We start from the raw sequence: 20,976 nt of genomic DNA, 5'->3' as shown, positions 1-20,976 counted from the left end.
ACGGAAAACCTGAAACGGTACACTGATATTGACCGGTACTAAAATATATCGTTTCACTAGTCAAACCGGTACAGCCCCCGGTTTGAGATTGACTACCTTGTTGTATATACATAATAATGAGGTTTTTTTTTTTTGAGAATGATGAGGTTTTTTTTTTTGGTCGTTCTCATAAGTCATAATACTTAATGAGTTTCAATTCTTGACCAAAATTAAAAAAAGTCGGCTAGGGACATACTATCACGTATATTCAGCTTCAGCCCCACCTGACCCACCATGACACAAATGAAAGAGAGTGCTTATGGACTTACTCGATAAAAATAAAAATCAGTTGCCTCAAACAAGGGTAAAAATAAAATGTTTGGTTATCAATTTGCCAATTGGTTTCGGGTCAATCGCGGGAGAAAATACATCATGTTTCGGATACATGAGTACTCCTCCTCACATGAAGGTTGGTTTCACACTTATGTATAGGTCAACTGCGGGAGAAAGTACATCATGTTTCAGATGCTCCCCATCACATGAGAGTGGACCCTCATATGAGTGAAAGGACTTATGTATCCGAAACATGATATACCTCCTCTAGCTGCTAGTAGTTGATGAAAAAAAAAATATATTTATGTACCACAAGATGACGCTCTCAAGCATGTGAAATCAATCAAATATGGATTTCAGTTTGTGCATAGAAAATTTCAAATTGAAAAGGCAAGTGTGGTCTTCTAAAACCACTATCGGATGGGGAAAAAATGCCAAAACTAACAAATAATGATTCCAATAGATAGTGGACCGCCCAATAAATTAAAATAGATAAGACAGAACAGATCAAATAAACTTAAGTATTAAGGTAGTAAGTTAAAAAAATAATGATTCCAACCCATCCACTAACAATCACTAATTATAAATTTATAAGTTATTATTATGATATTAATTAATTGTATCTATGTATTAGTCATTTGACAATGTCTAGGAAATATTCTCTCCTTATTTGATTGGTATTGTATAAATTTAGGGATTCTTTCTAATAAAAAAATAATTAATAGATCTAAGATTTATTGATCATATTTGATAAATAATGATTTTTAAAGTGATGTTTTGGTTGATTGGGCTAATTTTTGTTGCAGTATAGGCTAGATGTTTTGTTGTTGTTTGAACTAATTATGTTGTTCTTATAGTCACTAGCGTCGTTTAGAACATTTTTCTTATTATTCAAAGGTGAAAAAAGTTATATTATGAGGGCTGAAAATAATTTTCTTTTACCCAAATTCTAAAAATCTCATAAAACATATATACTTGTAATTTTAAAAATAAAAATCTAGAGGGGCCATGGCCCCCTCAGGTGGCTCTGTCCCTACCTTCCAAAAATAAAAAATAAAAGATTTCCTCAAAAAAGTTGGCAAATTCCAATTTTCTTTCAAATTAAAAAATATGTTGTTCATATTAAGAAAAATATTTATAATTTTTTTTGCTGCACATACTAATTTACCGCCTTAAGAAGCTATAAAAAAAATTGTGAATTGTTTTATGTCTCAAAGATTGCTCTTTTTTAAGTAGAACAACTGATGTCATGACAAATTTAACAATATTTTCGTAATTTTTGAGGTCATAGTTATGAATAATATATAATAATTTTTTTTCTTTTAATAAAAAGTAAAATTAATAGTGATCTCATCTATACTATTAATAACATAATTTTTTGTTTGAGTTTCATCATTTTACGTAATAAAATATCCTTACACATATTCTTAAATTCTCTAAATTACCCCTATTTTTTTGTTAAATAATTTTAAATTTAAAAATACAAACAAGTTAAAAGAATAATTTACTATTTTTAAAAGGTTTATAAATTTTAGACGTTCAAGCTTTATTTTTTTACTATAAGAGTAATTTTAAATTTAAAAATACAAACAAGTTAAAATGAATAATTTACTATTTTTAAAAAGGTTTATAAATTTTAGGCGTTCAAGCTTTATTTTTTTACTATAAGAGTAATTTACTCTATGAGAATTAATTAAAGTTAAAAAAAAAAAACTTTTATCAATTCTCATATGGTGAAAGATTCTAAAAATTAGGACATTATCTCTATCTCACTTTTTTTTAGAAGAATCTCTATCTCACTTTTTTTTTTTTTTTTGAGAAACACACACATATAGGGGAAAGATGATGAGATAAGGGAATACATTCACACGACAACACCAAAAATGCATACGATAGTTAGTGTCGCATACACTTTTAAACATTATTTTACTAAATAAAAACAAACATAGCATAAAACTAATATACTAAAATCTAAACACAATCCATATTCTCAAAAATTTTATTTTAAAAAGATTATGAAATTGATTGTGGACGTGTCATTCATAGAACAGAACACACGGTTAATAATAAAAGCATTCTTATTAGGCCTCTCAAATGCTTTAGGGCCTGTTTGGTACTACATCTCAAATTCATATTTTTACATTTTAAACAACATTACACACTTTTTCACTCACACCTATTTCAAAACATTACAAAAAATTACAAAAATTCCATTTCAGACTACTCTACCAAGCACCTCCTAAAAATCCTATTTTTTAGCATTTTTGAGATAAAAAGGCCCCTCCACTAAACCGGTTAAATCTTAAAATTTTAAGATTCAAGCTACAGCGCAATCTCATATTTGAGACCGCACTGTAGCTACAATTGTAAAACAAAAATTATTTTTTTATTCCCTTAGCCTTTCTCTCTCTCTTCTATCTTTCTCTTTCCTCTCTCCACTTCTTTCTTCTCTCTTCACTCTCTGTGCTTCGCCGATGAGTGTGCTCTGCCAATGATTGTGCTCCGCCAATGGTCATGGGTTGTGGGTCGTGGTCTGATGTGCTCCGACGATTTTGTGGGTCTGGGTTTGTGGGTCTGGATTCAGGGGTCTGGGTTCGTGGGTCTACGTTCGTAGATCATCGACGTGACCGGGGTTGAGATCGGGGCAGTGGGTTTTGGCTAGGGTTGAGAACGAGGTGGGTGGGTGGTGCCTGAGGTGGGTTGCTGTGGCTGAGGTGTGGGTCTTGGGTTTGATGGGTTTTGCTTGCCGTGGCCGTCGTGGGTCTTGGGTTTGTGGGTTTTGTTCGCCGCTCTATCCTCCGGCCCCCTCTCTTCCTCTCACGGTGAGTTTCTCTCTCTCAAATTTAGTCTAGTTTTTGTTGTTGTTGTTACTGTTTTTTTTTTTTTTTTTGCTATGGGGTTGATTTTTGGATGGATGCTGATTGTGGTGGCAGTGGGTTGGCCGGTCTGGGTTTGTTGTTGAATGTTGATGGTTTATGGTGGTGGTGGTGGCTGACAATGGCTAGCCGTTGAGAAGAAAGTGGTGGAAAGAGAAAGTGGTAAAATAAAAATAATATTATTTAAATGAAGTTGTAAAAAAAAAAATAGAATGTTTAATGTTTGATGTTTGATGTTTGGTGGATTGTAAAATGGTATGTTAAAATTGATACGAATGCTCTAATAGGGAAATGGTAAACTTTTCTTAAGGGTTCAATGTATAGTGTAGAGTCTGTAGACCCCATTCCCATCCACAGCCACGTCTTTCCAAACGTCACCACACATCAGGCACTGTGAAAAAAGTTATGAATACCTTTTTAAAGCAAACTTCGTTGTCCAGTAACAGTTGGAATTGGAACCATCCTGCTAAATTACTGGAGACTTTTTTTACACAAATCTTTAATGCTTTTTCATTTCTATAAATACCCATTTCTGTAACAAGCATTTCATTCCAACTTTTGTCTGAAATCAGGAACAGAAACAAAGTACTAGCATTCAACAGGAAGGAATAGAATAGAATCATTATAAATGGCTGCTGAAGTTGCCACCATTCCTCTTCTTACTCCTTACAAACTGGGCAAGTTCAACCTTTCCCATAGGTATACCAACACACCTTGCAAAGCACTTTCTTTTTTTGTTTTTGTTGTTTAATATGTTCTGAATTGTTAATATGTGTGATGGGTTTTGATTTTTTTGGATAAATTCACATGTTATTGGTTGGTTTTTTTTTGTTTGACTTTGATTTTTGTTTTAAAAAAAAAAAAAGGTGTTTGTGACATATCCCAATTAGTGAATTGTTTTATTTACAAAGGTTTCAACTTTCAAGAAATCGTAGTTTATGATAATGTATTTCAGTTACATAACACTCTTGCCCTTTTGCCCATTTTCTTGTCAGTTCACATCTGTGTTTATTTTGTGTTTAACTAAGAAATGACAATTTTTTTCAAGAATCCTCAATGTTAATCTGCTAAAAGTGTGAGACTTTTGCTAATTTTTTATAATGTTAAGATTGATGAATTTTGTTGGAACTGCATTAGTTGTCTTGCTGAGCTTTACTCATTTCATGAGTTGTCAGTGATGATTTTTTCCTTTGGTCTCAGAAGGACAATAACTCTGTCATTTGGTTTATCTGGATTTTGTAAATCATCTCTATTGTGTAAATTGGCTTTAGATTTGCAGATTAAGGCATCTGATGACCTTGGCTGTCAGGATTCTTTTTGTTTTCAGAACCTCTAAGTAATGCATTTGTAGCTTCATCGTGAGATTGAGAGTGCTTACATCTATTTACAGTTGCTTTGATTATATAAGATATCAATCTATAGTTATAACATCATTTCTCAACAATTTTGGTCTGACTTTTTTGGGGCTGGAAAGGAGGGATGAGATCCTTCTATTTATCAGTGTTATGTTGATAAGTATGCCCGCAAATTCTGTATGGTGAAAAGTAATCCAATTTCTCCTCTATATCCTACAACAGTTCCCAAGTCATTCTTGAAATTTTCTATGTTATCATTTGATATTCTTTGACCTACATGTAATTAACAAAACTAATCAACTTATTCTGTTCATAAAAATTCATCAAATTATTTGGTCCAAGTTTTTACTATTTCATCATTCATCTGTAATATCTCCTTCTCCATTTTCATGCTTCATTTTGTTTCTTACTTAACTTATTTTTCACTAAGCCTAGGCTAGGTTTGGATACAATAAGGGTTGAAATGTCATGAAGCAGCCACTTTCGAAGTTCATACTACAATGTACAATGTTTTTTCTCTTTCTTCCTCTCTGCCCCTTCATGAACGTCTTCCTTCGACTTTTATATCATCCTCCTTCTTCTCCCCATCTTCCACGTATGGATCAAATTCCTGATTTAGATACTTGTCACATCTCCATATCCTTGAAGTCTTTGGAGGCAGCTATAAGGCTGAACTCTAATGCTCATGCATCACTTCCCCATTAATGCGGTCAGAGAAGTGATTGCAGAGCATTCAATGCGGTGGTAACAGCTTTATCTTAGATATTTCACAGCGCTTCTTCTTATCTTGTAGATCCACCATGCTTACCCTTACCTATAAGATCTTCTAGAATATTGTCTTTGGTCGTTAGACAGCCCTTTTCCTACCTCGGCTATGTAAGCCGAGGACATATTCTTCCTCGGATCACCTTCCTAGATAAACTTGATCAGATTTCACTTCTTTACTTATTAGTATTGCTTCGTGGGTTGAAACTCCCACACCCTCGGACCATTCAGTGTCCTCGAATTTGGCCTTTAGCCCAACAAACATTCCTGGGCCAACCCAACACATATTCTTGAGCCCATTGACCATACACATATATACTCTTAATTTTAAAAAATAAAAATCTAGAGGGGCCATGGCCTCCTTGGGTGGCTCTATCCCTACCTTCCAAAAATTTTTTTTTTCGTCAAAAAAGTTGGCAAATTCCAATCTTCTTTCAAAATAAAAAATATGTCGTTCATATTAAGAAAAATATTTATAATTTTTTTGGCTGCCCATACTAATTTACCGCCTTAAGAAGCTATAAAAAAAATTGTGAATTGTTTTATGTCTCAAAGATTGCTCTTTTTTAAGTAGAACAACTGATGCCATGACAAATTTAACAATATTTTCATAATTTTTGAGGTCATAGATTATGAGTAATATATAACAAAAATGTTTTTTCTTTAAATAAAAAGTAAAATTAATAGTGATCTCATATATACTATTAATAATAGAATTTTTTTCGTTTGAGTTTCATTATTTTGCGTACTAAAATATCCTCAAATAAATTTTTAAACTCTCTAAAATATTCCTATCTTTTAGTTAAATAATTTTAAATTTATAAATACAAACAAGTTAAAAGAATAATTTACTATTTTTTAAAAAATTCATAAATTTTAGGCTTTCAAGTTTTTATCAATATTCATATTGTGAAAGATCCTAAAAATTAGGATATTATCTCTATCTCACTTTTAAAAATTATTTCATTAAATTTAAAAATTAAAAAGCAAACATAGTATAAAACTAATATACTAAGATCTAAACAAAATCTATATTCTCAAAAATTTTATTTTTAAAAAATTATGAAATTGATCGTGGACGTAAAGTCGTGCTATCATATTCATAGGACAGAACAAATGGTTAATAATAGGCTAAAATCCCTCTAAGTTTTACATTTTGTTATTTTAGTCCTCTAAGTTTCAGTTTTGTCATTTCAGCCCTCTAAGTTTCAAATTTTATCAATTAGTCCTCCGTTACCTTTCTGTTAAGTCTGCTGTTTACTAAACCAAAACGACGCCGTTTTGGATGAATTTTTTTAATATTTTAATTTAATTATACTGAAAACGTTAATTTTAAAAATTAAAAAAAAAAGAAAAAAGAAAAAGAGAACTAAGGATGTGTTAATGGCAATTCAACAACAGCCTCCTTATTTATCAAAAAAAAAAAAAAAAAAACAGCCTCCTTAATCTGCTAAATCTGTGCATCCAAACCACCAATATTTGCATTCAATTCCATGGGAGCTTTCTCAACTTTCATCACATAGGATCAACATCATCTTACAACAACCCCAGAACATAAAGCACCTTGTTATGCTTATGCATTAATATTGCACAACAAGGCTCCAGATCCTTATCCACAAAAGACAAAATCCCCACATATTATTCCGACCCCACCGACTACGAAACAATCATGTGATTCTCATCTATGAGTTCTTCCAAATTTCCAACACTCATAGGTGAGCCTTTGAGATCATTGACTTTAGATTTGTCTTCCTCGGCTTTTTCCTCTTAGGGTTTATGTCTTTCTTGGTTGCTCACTAACTTTTCCTTCATTAACAGATAGTCTTTGACACGCTCGAGCTTTAAGATTCAGAGATGGCACTTTGTGTGTGGAGTAACGCCTGGAAGTTGAGAATCGGCATCTGGGCCTTTCTATTTTCATTGTTTGCAACCTGCTCGAGCTTGTGGCGCCGTCAGCTCGAATTTCTTCTCCTTCTTGTTGGATCCATTGGGTTTTCGATCACCCGGTAAGCCTTGTCGGTTAAGACCGCTCAGAGTTCCTTGACCCATTAGGTTGATTTGATTGTCTTAGAGATAGAGAAGCTAGAATGCTAGATAGCGTTGTTGTACGTCATTCCCTTAGGGGGTGTTTGGTTGGTATTTTCAAACAACCATTTTCAGTTTTTAAACAACATTTCATGGATTTTCACACACTTTTTCACCCTCACGTATTTTTACAAATGTTTTCAAACAACAATTTTCAATTTTTAAATGCATATACCAAACGGACCCTTAGTTTCTTTTTTTTTTTTTTTTTTAAATTAACATTTTTCAATAAAGTTCAATTAAGAAATTAAAAAAAAAATCATCCAAAACAGCGTCGTTTTGGTTTAGTAAATGGCAGCACTTAACAGAAGGGTAATGAAGGACTAAATTGATAAAATTTAAAACTTAGAAGATTAAAATGACAAAATTAAAATTTTTAGGACTAAAATGACAAAAAGTTAAACTTAAAGGGTCAATTTTAGATTTTAGCCTTAATAATAAATAGGGCAATGGTCCACATTGGTGGCCAAACTTTTCTTGAGGGTTCAATGTATAGTGTAGACCCCATTCCCATCCACAGCCACGTATTTCCAAACGTCACCACAAAAATTAGGCACTGTGAAAAAAGTTTTGAATACCTTTTTAAGGGAAATTATTGTGTACTCCCGAAGTACCATCAATATGTACTCCATCCTCTCATATAAATGGTGAGTCATACTAATTAAATTCATAGTGAGACCCACAATTCATATGAGAGGGGGGAGTACGTATTTATGGTACTCCGAGAGTACTTAATAATTTTCCCCTTTTTAAAGCAAACTCACCAACCTGCTAGATTATTGGAGAATTTTTTGACACAAATCTTTAATGCTTTTTCATTTCTACAAATACCCATTTGTGTAAACAAGCATTTCACTTCCACTTTTGTCTGAAATCAAGAACAGAAGCAAAGTACTAGCATTCAACAGGAAAGAATAGAATAGAATCATTATAAATGGCTGCTGAAGCTGCCACCATTCCTCTTCATACTCCTTACAAACTGGGCAAGTTCAACCTTTCCCATAGGTATACCAACACACCTTGCAAAGTACTTTCTTTTTTTTTTTTCTTTTTTTTTTTAATATGATCTGAATTGTTAATATGTGTGATGGGTTTTGATTTTTTTTTTGGTCTTTTTTGGGATGAAATCACATGTTATTGGTTGGTTTTTTTTGTTTGACTTTGATTTTTGTAAAAAAAAAAGGGGGTGTTTGTGACATATCCCAATTAGTGAATTGTTTTACTTACAAAGGTTTCAACTTTCAAGAAATCGTAGTTTATGATAATATATTTCTGTTACATAACACTCTTGCCCTTTTGAGCATTTTCTTGTCAGTTCACATCTGTGTTTGTTTTGTGTTTAACCAAGAAATGACACATTTTTTCAAGAATTCTCAATATTAATCTGCTACAAGTGTGAGACTTCTGCTAATTTTTGTAGTGTTAAGATTGATGAATTTTGTTGGAACTGCATTAGCTGTCTTGCTGAGCTCTACTCATTTCATGAGTTGTCAGTGATGATTTTTTCCTTCGATCTCAGAAGGACAATAACTCTGTCATTTGGTTTATCTGGATTTTGTAAATCATCTCTATTGTGTAAATTGGCTTTATATTTGCAGATTAAGGTATCTGATGACCTTGGCTGTCAGGATTCTTTGTGTTTTCAGAACCTCTAAGTAATGTATTTGCAGCTTCATCGTGAGATTGAGAGTGCTTACATCTATTTACAGTTGCTTTGATATATAAGATATCAATCTATAGTTATAACATCATTTCTCAACAATTTTGGTCTGACTTTTTTGGGGCTGGAAAGGAGGGATGAGATCCTTCTATTTATGAGTGTTATGTTGATAATTATGCTGTATGGTGAAAAGTAATCCAATTTGGCTCCTACAACTGTTCCCAAGTCATTCTTGAAATTTTCTATGTTATCATTTGATAATCTTCGACCTATATGTAATTAACAAAACTAATCACCTTATTTTGTTCATAAGAATTCATCAAATTATTTGGTCCAAGTTTTTACTATTTCATCATTCATCTGTAATATCTCCTTCTCCATTTTCATGCTTCATTTTGTTTCTTACTTAACTTATTTTACACTAAGCCTAGGCTAGGTTTGGATACAATAAGGGTTGAAATGTCATGAAACAGCCACTTTTGAAGTTCATACTACACAAAGATATACTTACGTTCTTTCCAAAATGCTATCATTAGAGTTGTTTAGTTTTATGTTTGAAAACAGTCGAAAACTTAGTGCTCTTTGCTGCAGCTTTGCAGGTGTTGGAAAAGGGTAAGCTTTTGATATAGACATAGGTTGAAAAGGGACATACACAAATTAAAAACAACGTAGGCCCTGAACTTGAAACTACTAAGTATTTTCAAATTTCAAGTGCATAGCAAATTATCTATGAATGATGGATAATTTGTCATAGTTGAAGGACCTATAGGATCTTTGAGGTTCTCCTCCCCCACTCAAGTACTGCATTTTGTGAAATCTATCTTTAATACATGACAATATGGTTGTACACTTTAACGATGAACAAACTCTAAATAAAAAAAAGAAATTGTAGACCAAATCAAACATTTTCTGCCTCTGTCTCTGTCACTCTTTCTCAGTTAGGTATTTATTTTTTTACTCACAAGGAAAAGCATTATATTATATGTAGAGTTTTGCAGATTGTGTTTTTCTTCAGCTTCTCCAACCTTATTTAATGGTTTGTATTTTAGCAATCCACAGGTGAAGTTGTGAAGCTGTCCTTATCTCTGCCATAATCATTCAAAAATGAATTGTTTGATTTGGTTTCAGTTGTTACTTGCCTTTTTATTTATTTATTAGTATCTATTATAACATATAGAAAAGGAGCTTAATCATATTATTCTTCCAGCCTTTGCTACGGGCAATATATATTTGATTCTTATAGGGTACTACTGTCTTCAGTTAGAAAGATTTCTTACTTGATTTACTCAATTTATCCTTTAATTTGTATTTTTAGGGTTGTTTTGGCACCATTGACTAGACAGAGATCTTATGGCAATGTTCCTTAGCCACATGCTATCTTATATTATTCTCAAAGAACCACCAAAGGTGGTCTACTGATAGCTGAAGCCACTGGAGTTTCTGACACTGCTCAAGGGTAATCAGTTTCTTACCATGTTTCACACTGAAAGACAATCTCCATTTTGAGGGTTCCCTTTCTTGCCTTGAAAATTTGTATGACTTCTTAGGTTTCTTTGCTACTATAAAGGTATCCAGAAACACCTGGTATATGAACAAAAGAGCCAATTGAAGCCTGGAAACCCATCGTAAATGCTGTTCATGCCAAAGATGGAGTTTTCTTTTGTCAAATTTGGCATGTGGGGAGGGTTTCAAATCAAGGTTTGTCTTTGACTAAGACCACCTTTATATCTTCTCTTCTAATATTGCTTGTTGACAATTGAACTTTTGTAATGGATGAAGAGAGTTGAATGTTTTGTAATATGCTAAATTACAAAGACTTTGTGGTAAATGATTCATGAATTGAGTAGATTTGGGTTTTCTATACCACATTGTGCTACTTAACTATTGATTGCTGTTGATCCTGAAGGAAGTATTGCATATGAACCTATTTGGTAAAGATCAAATTAGGTGGAAGTTTTGATTAACTGCTGAAATAACCATGCATTGGTGCTGTAGAATGCTATTCCCTGCATAATGAGTGTCACATTTGAAAAGAAACATACTTTTGGAGGAAGAGCATTAATTAGCTTAACTATCATTTTAGAGAGTAAAATTAGCAAAAGTGATGATCATTGTTGGATTGAGGGAGTAAAGGAATTTATGCAACAATATAATTTTTTTGAAAAACTATTGATCTATCATTGTAGTGGTCTAATTTTTTGCATTATCTTCTCTACTATAAATGGATTTTTTAATTTCAGGGGGCCTTTTATGATGATCATTGCCTCAGTGTAAGGGGCATCTTCCATTACAAGTCTGATATGTTAATGTCATTTTGTTTTTAGGATACGAAGGTGATACCCACTGCATTAAAAAAATCGAATCACTGAAGGTGGTTGGGCAATAAGCTAATGTTGTCATTTCAGCTAAAAAAGCATTTTTGTATCACCATTGAATAGAATGTTATTTAGTCATTTCAGTAGAAAAAAGCTAGAGTGGATGGTTGCATGCCACTTTTTCAAAAGCATGGTTCTTTTAGTTGGTTGGTCTTTCAAAACCTTTGTACTTCTGTTTTAGATATGCAGACACCACTTGCTCTAAATCAATTGTCAAAATCATTATTGAGTCCTATATCTATGGTAGTCACAAACAGCCAACCAACACTTTTTGGCATGTTAGACAGCCCTAAGATCATGAGCTTTCCTTTTTTGACATGGAATAAGATCTTGAAATTTCCTTTTTTGGAGTGGAATATTTATGGAACCCCATCCTTCTACTGTACAATCATGTGAAACACATAATGGAGCTATTATGCCTTCTTGATCCAAAAGAAGCATTAATTTTGCCTCTTATTTTTTTATTCTTTTTTGTGATTTGCAAATCAATAAAGTTCTTGTCAATTACTTCTTTAGATAAATGTTTTTTTCTTTAAGAAAAAAAAATCTTTGTGAAAAAAAGAAAGATTATTTTTTAAGTAATTTAATGGATCATAACTCTCATTTTTTCTAATTCTTTAAATGGTGATTAATGATGTCTTATCAAACTCATTTGAATTATTTGGATATCTATTTTTCTTTATATTGTTGTCTACAGGTTTTCAGCCAAATGGTCAAGCCCCAATTTCTTCCTCCGACAGACCTTTGTCCCCTAAAATTCTATCTAATGGAAATGACGTTGCAGATTTCACTCCTCCAAGGCGGCTAAGGATAGAGGAAATTCCTCAAATTGTGAATGATTTTAGACTTGCTGCAAGGAATGCTATTGAAGCTGGTAAGGTCTTTTCTTGTGTTTATATTAGATAAAAGATATTTCATTAGTCAAATGTACAAGGGAGTGAAGGAATGTACTTTGTACTTGATGAATGAAAATTGAAAGAACAACGGGGCTCATGGTTACCTTTGTTATTACATAGTTCCTTCATTAAAATGTCATTATTTGTCTTATACACAGGCTTTGATGGAGTAGAGATCCATGGGGTTCATGGTTACCTAATTGACCAGTTTATAAAGAATCAAGTAAATGATCGAACGGATCAATATGGTGGATCCCCTGAAAATCGTTGCCGGTTTGCTCTAGAAATAGTTGAAGCTGTTTCTAATGAGATCAGAGCAAACAGGGCTGGAATAAGACTATCTCCTTTTGCAAACTACATGCAATCTGGAGACTCAAATCCAAAAGCTTTGGGCCTTTACATGGCTGAATCCTTAAACAAATATGAGATTCTTTATTGCCACGTGGTTGAGCCAAGAATGAAGACAGTTGGAGAAAAGAGTGAAAGTCCCCATAGTCTTGTGCCAATGAGAAAGGCTTTTAAAGGTAGCTTTTTAGTTGTTGGGGGTTATCACAAGGAAGATGGGAATAAAGCTATTGCTGAAAACCATGTAGATCTTGTTGTTCATGGTGTTCAGTCTTTAGTTAATCCAGATTTGCCTAAGAGATTTAAGCTCAATGCCCCTCTCAACAAGTACAACAGAGACATATTCTACATCTCTGACCCTGTCCTTGGATACACTGATTATCCATTCCTTGAAGACATTGCTTAGGCTTTCAAAGAGAAGAGTGAAAATAAATTGTCCAAAAACATTGCCCTATGTAATTCCTTTCTTGTTTTTGGCGTTTCATTGTATTGTGTAAGTGCAACAAAAAGATTTGATAGATCTAAATAATTTTGAAGTGGTTATTCTCTTCTAGTGACAGTATTGTTGGTGCTAATCTGCTTCTATGCTAGACTAATCATGATTTTGAAGCATAATTTGGCTATTACAAGCAATGATTCTTTACTTAAATTGACAACTATGCGTAAAAGATTTTGCCTTCTGCATTAGCTACAAAGGACCCAGTCTCCTTTACTTTTTGGCATGCATATGGTCTGCATTGAACCATTATAAGTGGCTACTCAATTACTTGTGATATTATCCATATTTAGGGCATGTAGGCTTATTTGCTCACTTCCATTCATAATAAAGTGACTAAATTTCAAGATAGCTGTCCTCCTTATCTTTCTTAGCTTGAGACCGATTTTGTACAAATTAATGAAATATGTTACATTAAGCACAAACACAAGTGGAATTTACAAATGGAATTAGCAAATAGCATTTCCTCAGTTTCTTGGCAACTAAGAGGAGTCTAAGAAAAGTTATTTATGATTGACAACTGGTATCATAAGGTTAGCTCCAATGTTTATAGTTGAAAAGTGAAGAAAGTCAGGAGGATAATCTCCGGATTTAAGAGAACATATACGCAACACTTATCATGTGTATGTGTGTTGAATCTATTGCTGACATGATAACGTGGTTTAAGTAGAACTGTAATGGGTTCTACTTACTTTATTTACTTATTCTTTACTAAATGAAAAGGTGAATATACTGTGCAAAGATCAATCAAAGCTATCACTAGAGCTAGCAACATCTTCAGGAACCAGAATATCAAAATCGCTGACAAACCATTCTGCAGTCATCCCTGTGCTGCTAACATATATTGTCTATCTTGAAGCATAGGGACAAACTCAACAGCACTGATCAAGTTAAAGTAGACTAAACTACAAAAGTTCACTAATGTGAATTAGGGAAGCAATTGTTCTGAATTCTAATGGATTCAGGTTCTTCAAGATGCTGGGAGCAGGTCTAAATATATATATAATAGCAGAAGCTGAGAGAAAATTGATTCCTATATTTAAGGAGGTATTAACAAATAGGAAAAATGGCTATCTAAAATTCAAGCATGTATATAGTTTTAAAGTGAAACAGCCGCACGTTACCATGTTTGGCCTTTAAAAACTCTGACATGCTTGCAATAAAAACACCGTTTGGCTACTTTTTTTGGTATATTAAAAAAACAATATAAAAAAAACGTTGCAATTAAAAAAACCCTAGCCATCTCTTTTCATCAGACTACGCTTAACATCTTCTCTCTCTAAGGCTCCACTTGGGAGGATGAAATGGAATGGAATGAAATAAAAAGAATAATTTTAGAATATTATTCCCTTCCTTTATTTGGGAGTTTTAATGGAGGAAATGGAAAGTCCATTCCCTTGTTTGAGAGTTTAAGTGGGAGGGAATGAAATGGATAGGAGAGAACACTCATTCCTCTCTATTCCCTTAAAACCTCAAATTTTCATTCCCCCCGAAATTAGGAGGAATGGGAGGGAATGGAATTAGATTTAATGAATTTTTTACTAAAACTCCCAAGATACTCCTATATATTCAACCCTTTATTTTAAAATAGGGGTCTAATAGTAATATTGTCATAAAATGATTCCATTCCATTCCCTCCATGTTACTCCCAAACAAGATCACTTACATTCCATTCCTTTCCATTCCTTTATTTTAAAACATCCAATCAAGGTTACTTAATTCCATTCTATTCCATTCTTTTTCATTCCTTTCCCTTACTTAAATACATTATATTCCTTTCCATTCCTTTATGATCATTCCATTCCATTCCATTCCCTTTCCTTATGAACTCCCAAGCTGAGCCTAAAAGAAAACACCTACCAATACTGCGACACAGAGAAAGGGAAGGAAGTTGAAGTTGTTTTCTCTGCCTCTCTCAATTCTCAAAACCCCTAAACCATAGCCCATTGCCGCTCTCTCACTCCTTCAGCATCTCACCGCCGTCATATACCAGTGAGTTTTTATCTTCGATTTAAGTTTGTTTATTAATTATGATTAGGGTTTGATATTTTGTTTGGATTGGTTTCGATTTTGGTATTCAAATTAAGTTTTTCTCTTCGCCTTTCAGTTTGACATGTTACTTTTGGTTGAGTTTTTTTGTTGGATAGGTTTAGATTTAATTCATTTTTGTTTTGGGTTTTTGGATTCTCTATCAAAATGTTTTTTTTTTCTCAATTTTAAATACCTCTTGAACAAAACGGTGTACCAATTAGTTTTTAACCATTTCATCACTATTAAAAAAACACAATCTAAACAATGGTAGTAAGAAACGATCGAATGGTAGTTAGAATTGGTTTAGGGTAAAATTATGGTTTATGATAAGGTAGTTAGAATTGGTTTTATTGTGCATTTTTTTGCTATTGAAAGGAAAAAATTTGAGACCATAAAGCACAGATAGAGTGACATCTGAACCTCCGCCAGTCAGACTATCGGAATCGTCACAGGTAAAATTCTGATTATATTCCTATTTAAATACAATATCCTATTTCTAGCCAAATTGTTTTTGTCTACCTCCGTCCATACACCAATTTTCCTCTCTCCAATTTATCCTATCTGGCCCTCTTCAGATATTTTAAATATTTACTATCCGACTATTACTAGATGCATTCAACCATGACAAACCCTAGACTTCTCAATGACGCATCGAAGATATTTAGTGACTCAATATTGTTTCACTAAGGTATTTCTGTTCTTTTTTTTTTTGGATAGAAAAATGTATTTCTGAATTTGATTTGTGTTTCTTATCAAAACTTTGTGGTCTATATGCATTTATGATTATTTTATTTTATTTTAGTTTCTTATCAAGCTTCTTAGATACATTTACTTTGTGCAGTATATAAATGTTGGGGCTGAACGAAATCTACAAAGGACTATATTCATTCCTCACGAAAAGGACATGATAGGCAAATATACTATATGTTTAACTATCTCTTGGTTTATATATTTTTTCTTTTGATAAAATTGTTGTATAAGCTTTATTGCAAATTAGAGCATTTTTTTGAAAACACACATTCTCTCTTCTATAATTTCTGCTGCATCATCCTCTGTTTTTCTTCTTCATTTTTCTCCTTCAACCCCACCCAGGTTTAGATAACTTTCATAAAGGCAAAAATAGTTTCACTTTCCATAGACGCACACCATCTATTTGATAAAAATCTTCTAAAGTATTTTCACGACCAACCAAAATTAATACCAAAACAAGGAATCTTTTTTTTTTAAAAGTAAATAGGATATATTCATGATGTCAAGCATTAGGTCAATTAGATACAAAAATTGAATACTAATTTTAAAGTTTGGGTACTATTGCAAATTTACATAAGCATGTGCCAGAAGAAGTTCATGGTGTTCTTTAAGTCTCTATTAAGGTAAGTTTATCATTTGATCATAAATAAATAAAAAAGCAAGAGAAGTCACAGGACACAAATTTTTATGTTTCTTTATGCGCTTGGTATAATATGGGTGATTGAAAGGTATGTAGCATTTAAGTACCTGGGAAAAAAATTGACATTTATATTATAAATACTATTGTGTTTCAGGCACTTACAGCCTACTGCATTGGGTTCAGAATTGCAGCAAGGTATCATGTGCTTTCTTATGATATAAAATATAAAAGCCATCGAAGAGTTGAGTTTTTGGCTTTACACTGTTCATGGAATAAGTTATTAGTTATGTAGTTCCATGTATTTGCTACTTTTCAGTTTGTTTGTTCTGCCTGTTCATCATGTTATTGTTGTTGAGTTATTTATTGCGTTACAAGAACTATTCAATGTGTCAATAAGTTGTGTATTTCTGTTTTAATTCCTTTTATTTATAATAACAATTGTTAATATCTTAGAGATTGTTACATGAGGTGTAGATTTCTGACTTGGCTTTGACTGTATGGACCATCTGATGTGCTTATTTCACACTTTGGATTGTTCATTATTGGCTTTATGGTACATTCTAATGCTGAAATTTTGTGCACACCATGTGTTTGACAAAATGTTTTGCTTACTCTTGCATTAGTTTATGTCCACTACATGGTTTGTGCCTTTTGGTTTTAGTTGCCGTTGGCCATTGCATTTTTTTTTAATGCGCATTTAGGCATACTATGTCATCAGCGTAAGTAAAAATTTAGTACATTGTCCACTTGAATTTTCCATCATCAAAACCCAAGTTGCAACATTAGAAAATTTAGTAGTCTTCTTAAATTGGAGTGTATTCTAAACTACACCTTCTTCATTAAAATGTATATAACTAAACAACTATAGCTTTAAATTTGATTGAGATCATCTAGATAGGCATGCTTTATAATTTAATTGCAGTAAAGTGAATAAAAAAAAAATACATCTAATTATGTGTAGCCACTCTTAGACCTCATACTCCCATTAATGGCACTTAACTTTCCTAAATATCTAAGCCAAGTTAATGAAATTTCAAAGGTATGCAATTCAGACCACTTCCTGGATGTGACTGCTTTTTTGTTTACTTATGGGTTAGTTTCATATTTGACGTGTTGTTTAAGAAAATAGGGCAATGATTAATGAAGGAAATGACAATTCTCTTTTGGTTAGTGGAGATAGTGATGCTGGTAAATAGGACAACAAAGATGCTCATGAGATATCTTGCACACTTAGGTGGGCAATTTGGAGTAGAAGGACGCACAATTGGATTTCAAATTTCCCTGTATGAGCATATGCTTGACATATTATCAGAAGAATTATGTTAAAATCAAGGTTTATGTCCACCTTGACCTTTAATATCACAGTCCAACCCAATTCTTAAGGCCTTTAGCAATGCCAAAACAATTCGAAACAACAACTCAAGTTTTTTTATTAGTTTCCCATGGTTTGTTTTTCATTTAAAGCTATCTTTATACTTTTATTTCTTTCATTTAAATTATACATACTGCATATATATTTCTTAATTTTGCATATTTTTTAGGTATATTTGTTTGAACTTCTCATTATAATGTCTCTTTCATGTCATAGTGACATTACTATGTAGTTGTCATGGGGTAGAAATTAGAATGAATCTGCTGGATAGGTCTCCTGTTTGCCAGATTTCCAATTCCAAAAGAAAATACCATTGCTTTTAACTCCAATGTGCCACACCACCTAATGTATTGATGCATCAGTAGCTATTCCCATGGCACTCTATTAGAGTGATTTGCATTTAGCTTTTGTGTCTTTCTTCTTCTCCTTTTTTCCCCCCAAATTTGCTTTAATCAATTACAATTATTCAATATTTCCCACTAATATTTCTAATAAACTCTACTTCCTCATTTATTACTTCAACTCTCTATAATTCTGTTCAAGTGTCCCACATATTTTATACTATCCATCCACTCACAAGACTTCTCATCTCCTTATCAAAACACAAAATGGTTAACAATTCTCCCTTTATTTACTTTCCCATTAAATCACATTCATCATTTTGGCCCTCCTTTAACTTTTTGGGCTCTTCCCCTCCTTATCAAAACCTTCAATTCCTACCCCTTTGGAATTAAAACCCATTCATTTGTTTTTTATTTATTTATATATATATTTCAAATTCTCTCTCCACTCCTACAAAAGTCGCTAAAGTACAAGCAAAGTTAGAAAGTCCCTTTGAGGTGAGTTTTGCCTTTTCTGTTTTCCCCTCCATCTTCATTGGTTTGTTTGGCACAAATTGTATTTTCTCCCATTATGTAGAAGATTAAATGTTTGATTTTAACATTATAAAAAAACTCTAATTGCTCACTGCTAGACAAAGGAAAGTGTTGCGGTAATACAGAGGATGCAAGTGTAAAGTGTTTGTAGGTGGCTTTTTGTGTAATGGGTCTTTCAAAAATTTATTATTATTGTTTTTCAAGGCCCACAGCATGATATATTATTGTTCAATTCCTGATTCATTTGGAATATTAAAAAATGTGATAAAAATAACATAGATAGATAAAATAGGAAAGCAACTAGACCATGTTGATTTATTTTATAAAATGTCAATGTTTATATTATATAAAATCTCGGGGTATGACTCAGAAAAATGGTATATGCATATAACTCTTTTGGTGTTTTTTTTTTTTTTGGAGGAATTTTGATGTAAAGTAAGGAATAAGTTTTCATGGCCATACCTCTTACTTGGATGTTTTGCAATGACTCTTTGTAATGTACACATTTTGATTACTTAAATTTTTTCTTACAGATGTTGAATTGGATCTGTAGTTAACTTTTTTGTTTAGGCTTGGTGCATCACAAAGAGGTCCCCTCTTCCTAACATTGTCCAACTCTCTATTCACAATCAATGTAACCATTTTCCTTTTATGTAAAAAAAGAAGTGTTTGTCTTCAGCTTGCTAAGTTGCTAGGTTCTTTTTCTATGATCATAGGTTTAAATGTTGTGCTTTAGGTGAAAACTGAATACCTTGAAGAGGTAGGCGGTTCCAAAGCTACTAAATGAATCTTCAGAGAACAAGAGTAGTAAAATTGCTTTGGAAGAACCATGATTTTCTTAAAATCAATCAATGTCCATGAAACTAAATTTCAATAAGCAATGAGTAAAATGTATAAATTTTTTTGCTCATAAGTGTTTCATTTTTTTTCCTCTTGACTTCTTTGTGAGATGGGAATTTGGCATATAGTTACAAATTTTCCGGGAAAATTAGCCCACTAAGAATTGTTATTTCCGTATTGCACATGTATGATATTCCAATTATGTGATTTTTTAGAAATTAAGATGATATTCCAATTATGTATGATTTTTTTTTTTTTTGGTATCAAAAAGAAATTAAGATGATATTCCAATTATGTATGATTTTTTTTTTTTTGGTATCAAAAAGAAATTAAGATGATATTCCAATTAGTACCTCAACATAATGAAGTGATTCTTCAATATTCCATGGTATCACAAAAACAAATGTTGGTGTCAAACCAGATTTAGCATATGAGCATATGCATGATCTAGATATTTACATAATTTACATAACTTTTTTACAAAAGCATAAATTGTATGATAAATTGCAAACTAAATCATGTTCAAATGTACTCATCTTAATGTTTCTTTGACCATGGTGTCATTTCTCTTTCCTAAAACAATTTAGGTTAAAAAAATGGACGTTTATAAACAGTTTTGTCTTCAATAAGTTTGCATTTAATAAAAGTAAACTGTTTGTAAATGGAGTTTATAAAAGCAAACTGTTTATTATGCAGGTTAACAATTATTAACCGCTTAGCTTACAAAATATATATTACATTACATCAATTATGAATAAGACTAGAGATACAAACTATTTTATAGAAATTTTTACAAACTGCTGATGTGGTGAGTGATTATTGATAAATGAAAAGGTGATATTAATGATGGGTCTTGATGAAAACCAATAAGAGATTGATCACATCAACATTTTGTAAAAATGTTGTAAAATAGTTTGTGGCTGTAGCATTACTCATCAATTATACTCCATTAGAAAAATAATTATATAATTTTGTGTTTAAGACTAATACTTATAAACTTATTTCTTCTTTCACTTATCAATAAATACTAAATAAATAAAAACATCGGCTAGTTATTATTATCTGATGTGGGACGAAAACGCTGAGACCGTCCCTGGACGGTCATCACCTCGGCAGCCGTCCAGGAGTTATCCTCAGGACGAGGGTAACGGACAAAGCCGTCCAGAGGATGATAGCGAAGCTACATCCTTCGTCCAGGGGATGCGCGCGACCTGCCCCGAGAGGACTCGTCCACATAAAACTTTGTGGACGAGTATGCTACACTTGGAATTCAGGGACACTCAACGAAGGAACTCCAGGACGA

The 20,976-nt window shown here is 32.6% G+C and overlaps 1 pseudogene; it reads left to right on the top strand.

Annotated features, from left to right (window-relative positions):
* Positions 1–13,228, top strand: part of LOC142619328 (12-oxophytodienoate reductase 1-like) — a 50,265-nt pseudogene extending 37,037 nt beyond the window's left edge.
* Positions 13,229–20,976: the final 7,748 nt, after the last annotated feature.

Source organism: Castanea sativa, chromosome 12 (genome assembly GCF_040712315.1).
Source record: "Castanea sativa cultivar Marrone di Chiusa Pesio chromosome 12, ASM4071231v1".
Lineage (NCBI taxonomy): Eukaryota > Viridiplantae > Streptophyta > Magnoliopsida > Fagales > Fagaceae > Castanea > Castanea sativa.
The sequence above is the reverse complement of the archived record's forward strand: the minus strand, read 5'-3'. Positions and strand labels throughout refer to the sequence as shown.